General features: G+C 39.7%; 1 long non-coding RNA gene across 2 annotated transcripts; it reads right to left on the bottom strand.

Moving 5' to 3' along the window:
- Positions 1 to 4,919: 4,919 nt before the first annotated feature.
- LOC115599506 lies at positions 4,920 to 8,400 on the bottom strand. Of its 2 annotated transcripts, none has more exons than XR_003988477.1 (3): positions 8,127 to 8,400; positions 7,787 to 7,963; positions 4,920 to 5,621 (listed from the first exon to the last, which is right to left on the bottom strand). It is a non-coding gene; the product is annotated as an uncharacterized LOC115599506 (long non-coding RNA). The 2 variants fall into 2 exon arrangements; XR_003988475.1 differs by having other exon boundaries at positions 8,264 to 8,399.
- Between the last annotated feature and the right edge of the window lie 329 nt (positions 8,401 to 8,729).

Genomic DNA, 8,729 nt, shown 5'->3' on the forward strand with positions numbered 1-8,729 from the left:
TTGAGACCTTATATTGTAAACCACATCTGAGAAATATTCAGTGGCTTAACTCACCCTGAGGAAGCTGATAAATGAGCTCTGAAAGTAGAACACCTGTTATTTATGCACTCAGTTTCTGGCCCAGCTGCAGTTAGAATAAAAAGCTCAATTCCAGTTGCAAATGCAAAGTATTTAAACATTAACTTACACATGCATTAAGTAGATCATAAGCAGTAATCAAATCTATTTATTTCTTTTTCAAAATATTTGAATGCATTTAAAATTTTAATTAATTATTCTCCTAAAGTACTGCCACACTGTACTACTTACAAACAAGTGTGAACCAAGAAGTATTAACACTATAATGTTAATATTAACAAGCAGATTCCTGGAAAAAAACCCAGATTTTTAACAATAATTACAGTGAGAGAATCTGTGGATACCAATCTAAAAACCTAAGTAGTTTATTAAAAGCCACATGTGCATAGAGTTTGAAAATGGTTTGTATAATAGACATTTGTATAATATAATTTGTATAATTTGTATAATAGACAATTTTCTCTTTGGCAATGCTTGTTGTTTGCAGTAGACACCATACACCTTTCTTTGTGTTGGCAGTGCATCTATTATACTGTGGAATGCTAAAAAAATGGCACAACTGCAGACTCTATTAGTCAAAAAGTCTGTTTTCACCTATTTCGAAAGGGTAAATCTTATGTTCTGTTTTTTCTTTTTAATTCTATAGAAGTGTTATACTGAAGTGCTAAATTAATTTTCCAGGGGGCCTATTTTAATATCATAAAAGAATATCCAAAATTATACTGGCACATTTATCACAGAAATAAGTATGGGTAGAAAGCAGCTAAAAATATGGGCAAGCCAATTCAGGAAAGCTTAAGTCACTGAGTCCCTCTCATGAATAACCTAAGTTTCAGATACCTTTTACTTGTATATCCCTTTTGCTTTAATAAAAAGAATAGATTTAACTACAGGGCAGGGCTGTATTCCATTTCCCTTCTACTGTTTTAGTAAGACATCCAAATTCTTTCCATTTGTCATGGAGCACTAAGGGCATATTTTAATTTTGCTTATTATATAGTATCAATTGGTAATATACCATGTTGTGATGGACCACAAAGCATCACATAACCTGGAGCAAATTTCAGTTGTATGGAAGGAATTCTAGTTGAACAACAAACCATGAAAATCTAGGGGAAGCTTGGCCTCTTTGGCTACAATTAAAGCATGCAGCAAATTTGTTCCACCAACAGGTTTGCTTCTGTTTGGTGACTGACAAGGTTTGTTCAGCTTCCACAGCACTGTGCATGCTGCAGCTTGTGCATTCAATTATTACCATGTATGGATTATATTGATACTCTTGTAAAGAACATACAAAAGTATTTAAGCAAATAAAGCAAAACCAAAGAATAATGTTTACATCTTTTTATATTTCCCTCCTTTTCAGGAGTCTGCTTTTTTTTTAACTTCCTAAACAGTATTTGATTGAATGACTGTAGTATTAGTTCCTTTGATAAGTCTCAAAGAAAAGTCTTCCCTTGGCAGGAGATGCACCTTCTTACACTTCCCTGCCACCAGCAGCCCCACAGTCTCCCTGGTTTTTCCCCAGCTTGATGCAAATGTCCAGTTTCTTCAGAGTGTTCAGTTCCTTCACCTTTTCTGAGGATCTTGTCGAGTCCTGGAGATGGCTGTGGTTTTGTAATGAAGACTTTCATTGCACTCCTTTGGGTTTTCAGTAAAACTACTGTTTTATATAGAATTAACAATTTAATTAGAGTAATTTTCTTTTTCAGATTGACTTGGGACAGACTTGGAATCAGTGATCTCTGTACGAAAGGTGAAGTTTTATTATCAGCTCACTGCTAGTAGGTTTGCAAAATTTCCTAGCTATTGCTGTGTCACTTCTTACTCATGGTACTATCTGCAATGACACAGGAAATGTAAAAAGATCCATTTCAAGCCGTTGATTTCTGAATATTTTGTAGCAAGCTTTATGTACATCTAATACCCTCACAAAGTCGTATCTGATGAATTCTATACATCAATGTTGCAGGAGTTGTGGAGGAAAATATAACTAGTTTCATACAGCCAGTTTCATGGCCAGATTAATTTTTACTGCAGCCTTGAATCTTTACAGCACTTTGATAATGGAGGACCATAATAATCTGTCACAAAAGTCCTCAAACGTCAGTATTGCTGTATTGAGTGCTGGATTGATTAGGTTATTATTGTTACCATGAAACAAACTTTGTTTCATTATTAAGAAGTAAGGAGTGTGCTTGACCTTTGACCAGCATAGCTGTTTTTAAAAGACACATTCATTTTCAGATTTTCTTTAGATTGGTCCCTCATCCTGAGTTCCTATTACTGGTAATGACTATTTTTTAGTTATATACATGTTTTGCTCAAAGGATAAATACAGCATAGGATACATGTGTAAGTTGGTGAGCAAGTGCAGTAAAAAAAAAAAAAAATTAAAAAAAAATCACTTTCCTGTGCAAGAGTTACTATACCTTTACTGAATTTGGGCATAAATGCTGTTATCTACTCAGGAAACAGTGTTTTGAGGACATTTGCTCTAGAGGAATGCTGAAGGGTGACACAAAACCAATAGCGTAGCAGTGCTTCTGAAAATTCAGCCTAGTATTTCTGTAGTTGGCACATTCAGCATGTAATTCATCCCAAATATTTTACCTGTTTCTTTCTGTGTTTTATTATACACATAAGCTGCCCCTTTATCTTAGGAGTGGTACGGAGGTAACTGGTTCCAAGAGGAAATCTAATTACTATAATCACGTCTATCAGCTTATTTTTTCCTGATTCTTGCTGCCAGTTTAGTCAGTGAAAGCAGTCCCAGCTCCTGTATTTCCCTAACTGAGAAAAACAATAATAACAGAAAAATCAACTCAGTCCATTTCTGTACCTTGAAAGTTCCACTGGTAGCACGCAGCTACCAGATTTGCTGCTAATGGTGTGCAGGTTGCCTTTGCCCAGGGCACATGTCCTCCCAAAATGTTCAAGATCTTATGGACAAGTAGCAGCATTCACTTCCTCACAGTGCCCATTTTGAGGCATTTTTGTAACAAGTTGTGAAATGCCACTAATTCACTGAAGAGAATTATGAGAACTCCAGGCCAAATTTGCACAGGTACTTTTGTATCTGCATTTCCTTGCACCATTCCTCACTTCTGGAATCTCACATGCAGCTCCTCATCAGAACTGCAGAATTCTTTTGAGCCACAGCAGCTGAGTGAATCAGGAGAAATTCAGGAACTGCAGCAGCTGTTTGAATAGTGAGCAGAAAAGGGCCACCTAAGAAAAGTAGATGATGTAGATAATGCACAAATACTGTCAGGTCTTGCAGGTCTCTATTGTCCACACACACACTAGGTGTGACTGGGAAATTAATGCATTTGTGGAACGAACATTGCAAAAAAGCTGTTGGTTATGATGGGGATATACCCTGACTTCTGTCTTGTCTTTGTGTCTGTAACTGGTATTAGGAAGTTTTATGAGCATTAATGGATCACCAAGGTTGTGTCAGCAATGTAAACCCTGATTAGTCAGAAGAAACCCATATCTTTAGAGAGACAGGACTTAAGAAAAAAAATTTTTTTTCTTTTTTTGTTTTTGTTTTTTGATTTGGGTTTTTTGTTTCGTTGGTTTTTTTTTTTTTTTTTTTTTTGGTTTTGTTATTTTGGGGTTGTTGGGTTTTTTTTTTGGGGGGGGCATTGTAGCAAGACGAACCTCTTTTAGGGTACAGCACTTCAAGGTCCAACCAGGTGTTCCAGCAGAGACTCACGAACAGTGCTCCAAGCCTATAGCCCACAGGGCTGACTAGCCTGGATCAGTGCTGTTGCTCTGAGAGCGACTGATCTCTCTGCAGACATGCTCGGGACTGAGCTGAGCCTGTGTCTCAGGCCTCACCTTTTATTGGCCCCCTAATCCTGCTCATGCACAGTGGGGGCCCACCCTAATCAGGCACAGGTGGGCTTGACACAAGCTCATGCCACTCCCTGGCAATTAGTGGCACCTGGTTGCCTCGTTACACTACAGGGCATAATAATATACTAAAAGTTATTCTTGAGGGGTAATATTACACTTGCTTCCTGGCCTCATAAATCCCTATTCCAGATTATCAGGACTACTGCTTGGAAAGCTCTGTTTGCTATACAAGCAAGTACAGGATGCTTTTCATATGATAAAAGACAAGAGGAGTGATGGGGTGCATCATGACAAAGTTGGCTCTCAGAAAAGAAACAACTACCATTTTTTTTTTCTTTTGTGTGTTAAGTATGGCATAATATATGTGTGAAGCAAAGAGGGAAACCTGATTATCAAGGTGAAGAGTGAGGCTAAACACTTGATTTTGAGGAGCCTGTCAAGATGCTATATAGCTGAAAGCTTCTCTATGGTTTGTTACAATATAACAATATGTCTTGTACATATTTCTCCCTCTATTTGACTTGCATAGGGATTTGAAATCACTTCTCAAATGCATGTTCTGAATTCAGCAGGAGTTTGCTGACTTTTTGTCTGACAGTTCTGATTTTTGGACACAGATGCATAAATCATTACTCTTTAAAGCCTCTTCCAAAATGTATTGGGCTATAATTAGCAAAGATCAATCTAATAAAATCAGGATCACTTTTAAAAACACATTAAATCTAACCAAAATTACTATAACATTTAAAAGCAAAGTGCAAGGTGCTTCATGTGCCAGTTTGGATGGGATTCATTTCATCTCACTATAGCCATCTAAAAATAAGTCATCACACCTCATCTACTCACCTAAATTCCTGTTAAACCAGTGGATAGAGACAGGAATACTCAGGGGGATTCTCAACCCACTCTCAGATAGGTGAGATGAACAGACACATATTTCTTACCAGTAAATATAGACAGAGCCAAATTATGTGAGATAGAAGCTTTATTTACCCACAGGCAAGGCTTCAGTGCTTTCTGAGCTCACTTATGGTACCCAGGATGGCAAGTGAGACCCAGGACTGACCCACTGAAGAACCTTCCACAGTGGCAGCTGAAGGCTAGATAGATAGACAGAACTGTGGATAGCTTGGCAGTTCCTACAAATGCATTAAATATGTGACTCTTGCCCCTGAATCATGTCCAGTGACTATAAAGGGAGCTCAGGTACATCTAAGTACCAACACTTATCTGACACTGTGTATGACTGCTACACTGTCTAAACCCACAGGAAAGAAAACACAAAACTGACTGAAAGATTCCCCATAAAGATACTCATAAAAATAAGCAGGCTGGCAACAAGAGAGGAGGGTGCAGAGCTTGTCTTCATCCCCCTTGCCTGCTCTGGGAAATGTAATGTTGAGCTGGAGATCTGTAACTACCAGCTGAAATCATTCCTAGGGAATGAGTGCAAGAATGGTGCAGAGAAGATTGAAAAACCATATTAAAAGCAGTAGTTATTACCATTGGTACAGGTGAATGAAGGTAAATTAGCAAAATAGCTTAAAATCAGCCTGGTTTGTATGATGGCCAGCAATGGCATCAAAAGAGAGGACTACAAAGTAGTTTTGGAAGAACAGTATCCTGCTGCTTCAGTTGGCTTCCATTTCTAGTCCAGGAAAGGGTCAAAGAGTGTCTTCCTAAAAACAAAAATGGGATTGTTAGAGGACAAAAGGGACATTCATGCTTAGAGCAACAAAAAGTCTACAAGCAAAGAACAGTTGTGGCTTCCTAGTTTCCCAGGCCAAAGCAAAGGGAACACTGTGAACCACCCACACTGCCTCTTCTGCGTCCTCTGCCTCTGCCCAAGTACCACGGGAGAGTTAATTCTTTCTGACTTGAGCAATGGGACTTTGAAACCAAACCTTTCTGCAATCTTTAATTTACATGCTTATCTTACAATCTTACCCTTATTGTTGGCTGTCTTGGTGCTGGGTTGTTTGCAATTATAACTTTCTTTTTTTAATGTTCTTTTATATTTAGTCTTATGCCCCCTGCCCTTCACCACCCCCTGCCTCTCACCACCCTTGCCCTGCTCCATAGATAACACTTTTCTAGCCATGGCTGAAATGCCTTACTTCTGGCCATTGACAGCTCCCCATGATGTTTGGGACCACCCCACTGATGGCATTCAGACACAAGTAGGGTGTGTGGGCTTTCTCCTATCTCCTCATGTGTTCTGGTAGAGTGGGTCATGTGTCTGTCATTCAACGTTGCCAGCAATCTCTGAAGTAATCCATTTCTACAAGTCCTCTGATTATCCAAGTGAACTTCTCTATTTACTTGCTTATTCTGAAGTTTCGCTTGCACAGCCCCTGTCAGGAGGCCAAGGACTACTACCAGAGACTGTCCCCAAGTTCAGCATCAATGTTCCCTCCCTCAGCTCTGCTTGTTTGTTTGCAGAGGTGGCAACCATGCTCGCAAGGGTGGATTAACAGGCAAGCAAGCCCACTTCTAGATCACGCCAGCCATGCTGTTCCAGGAGCTCCAGGGACAATGATACCCTGGGCAGCAGCACTTAAACTTGTGACAAGGGTAATTGCTGTGGTATATATCCAGGGGACAGTGGATTCTCTCTGAAAAGTCTTTTTCAGCAACAGATGCAAGGCAACAATTAATGAAAAGCTGCCCATGCCTACATGTTGAGCCATCTTATAAATGGTCTTCTTTCTCTCTTTGAGGACACAGTAAAATAACCTTTCTAGCACTCCTATAACAGGAGGAAAACCAGGAAGTTTCCACAGCCTCCATGATTTCATGCTATACATCAAGCATAAATTACTTGTGAGGAATTAATATTTTCCCAAAGGCAAACTGTGGGTTTTGCAGTCTTCCCTTTGAGGTACTCCCACAGGATGTATTCCAGTGCAGAGCTCACCCAAGCAATGGGCACAAATAACAGTGAGGGTTCTGGTTTTCAGATAATGGTAAAGCCAGGCTTCTAAATGACCAGGTTCTAACCTCAAGGGCTTTTTTTTTCCCCCCAAGAAAAAATAATATTCACTTACTTGCCCTCTCATGTTCCAGATCAGATTTCATTATTACCCTCTATACTACATTCTTCATATTTAGGTTTTCCAAGTCTGCCTTCCTCTTAGATTCAGTATTTTAATAGGCATATACATACAAATTAAATGTGCTTTTATGTTCTGGTTTCTCTTTATCGGAGCTGTAAGGGGGGCATAAAAGTATTCCTGTCCATGTCCAAACCTCAAATATTGTTTATTAGACACATGCTGTGTCCCAGCCTGGAGGTAGCTGCTCTTCCCTGAGAGGTCTAGTGGCAACTGTATGTCTGATTTAAGTATGTTTGGGATTAGAAGTGCTGCATATATGCTGTAATGTTAAAAAATGTTAGTTTATATTTGCCTCTTTTCTCATACTGCAGGCTCATCTATCAGTATTAGAAGCTGTAAAGCAGTTCAGCATACATAAGAAGAAAAATACATTGCCAGTATTGCCTCCCTCTCTGGTATTTGATTGTTGAAACAAAGAAGTCCAGTGGAATGTTTGGCTCTTAAAATTATGCAGCTATGTCCCACAGAAGCTTAGTGGTAACGGCAGGGCAGTAATTGTATTTTTCCTGGGAGTTTTTTAAATTGTCTGGGCACCAAAAAAATAATGAAATTTTTTAAGTGGTGGATTCAGCTGGGGCTATTCAGGTATGAGCAGTCCATCTTCATTAATGTTTATTTGATGGCAGTGCTGAGGGGCATCAGTGGTGAGCAGGACTTGATTGTTCTTGGCACTGCACAAACCAAATAGAGTTTGCCCCAAAGAGGATATAACCTAAATTCATGAGTACCAGGATGTGAGGAGAGTGGCCCACATCACACTGGAGGTTGAGAGCTGGGATGGGAGCTTCTTCCATAGCCAAACCCAGATTGTTTCTGTCCTGAAGCTCAGGTCTTCATGGCACAGGAGCCTTTCCAGCCACCTAGGGTTGTTGGTTGTTTTTTTTCTGCAAACCATTATGCTCTGCCTGTGAGGTAGATGATACGGATTTAAAAAACAAAACCAGAAAATGAGCAAGAAGGGTCTGCTTAGAGCTGTCGAGGTTAAACTTTGAAATGATTAGTTACTTCACATAGCAGTCAGTGCAAACTACCAACATTTCTTAAACATTTCTTTTAGCAGTCACTTACTTGAATAATTAACTCCTGTGACCCTGCCTTGTCATTTACTGGTTAACATGGGCAAATGCTATCATTAACTTTCAGCATTAGACATGCTTTCTCATACTTTCCACCCCCTGATGCAGATGCCCGGGCTTGGAGCTCACATTTCTAAATGTAGAAGCGTGTGAACCCTTCAGAGGTCTCCTCCCGCACAGGCAGACGGCTCTGCTGTCACAGCCTCCCTGTTTTCCTTGTCTTCTGGGGTCCCTTGTTTCTGGGCAGCCGCAGAGGAAATGTGTTGCAGGGAGAGGAGAGGTTTACCTCTCAGTGGCCCTTCTTTATCAGCAAAGCCAGGAAGCTGCACAAATCCCTGGCACGCATCCACCTTCGGCTTTCTGAGAAGCAGATAGCGTGTTCCAGCCTGTGCTTCATTTAAAGAGCCAGACCATTTGGGGTGATTAGTTAAGACTATGAAGCACCCGGGCACCATATTTGCATGTATTTCTTTCTCTTTTCTATTTTTTTCTTTTTTTTTTTTTTTTTTTTTAATTTTTTTTCCCATCCAGGGAAAAATAAAACCAAAACCAAGGTGGGGACATTGCAGCCAATTGTGGATAACAAAGTGATAAG

The sequence above is a fragment of the Calypte anna genome, chromosome 1 (genome assembly GCF_003957555.1).
Source record: "Calypte anna isolate BGI_N300 chromosome 1, bCalAnn1_v1.p, whole genome shotgun sequence".
NCBI lineage: Eukaryota > Metazoa > Chordata > Aves > Apodiformes > Trochilidae > Calypte > Calypte anna.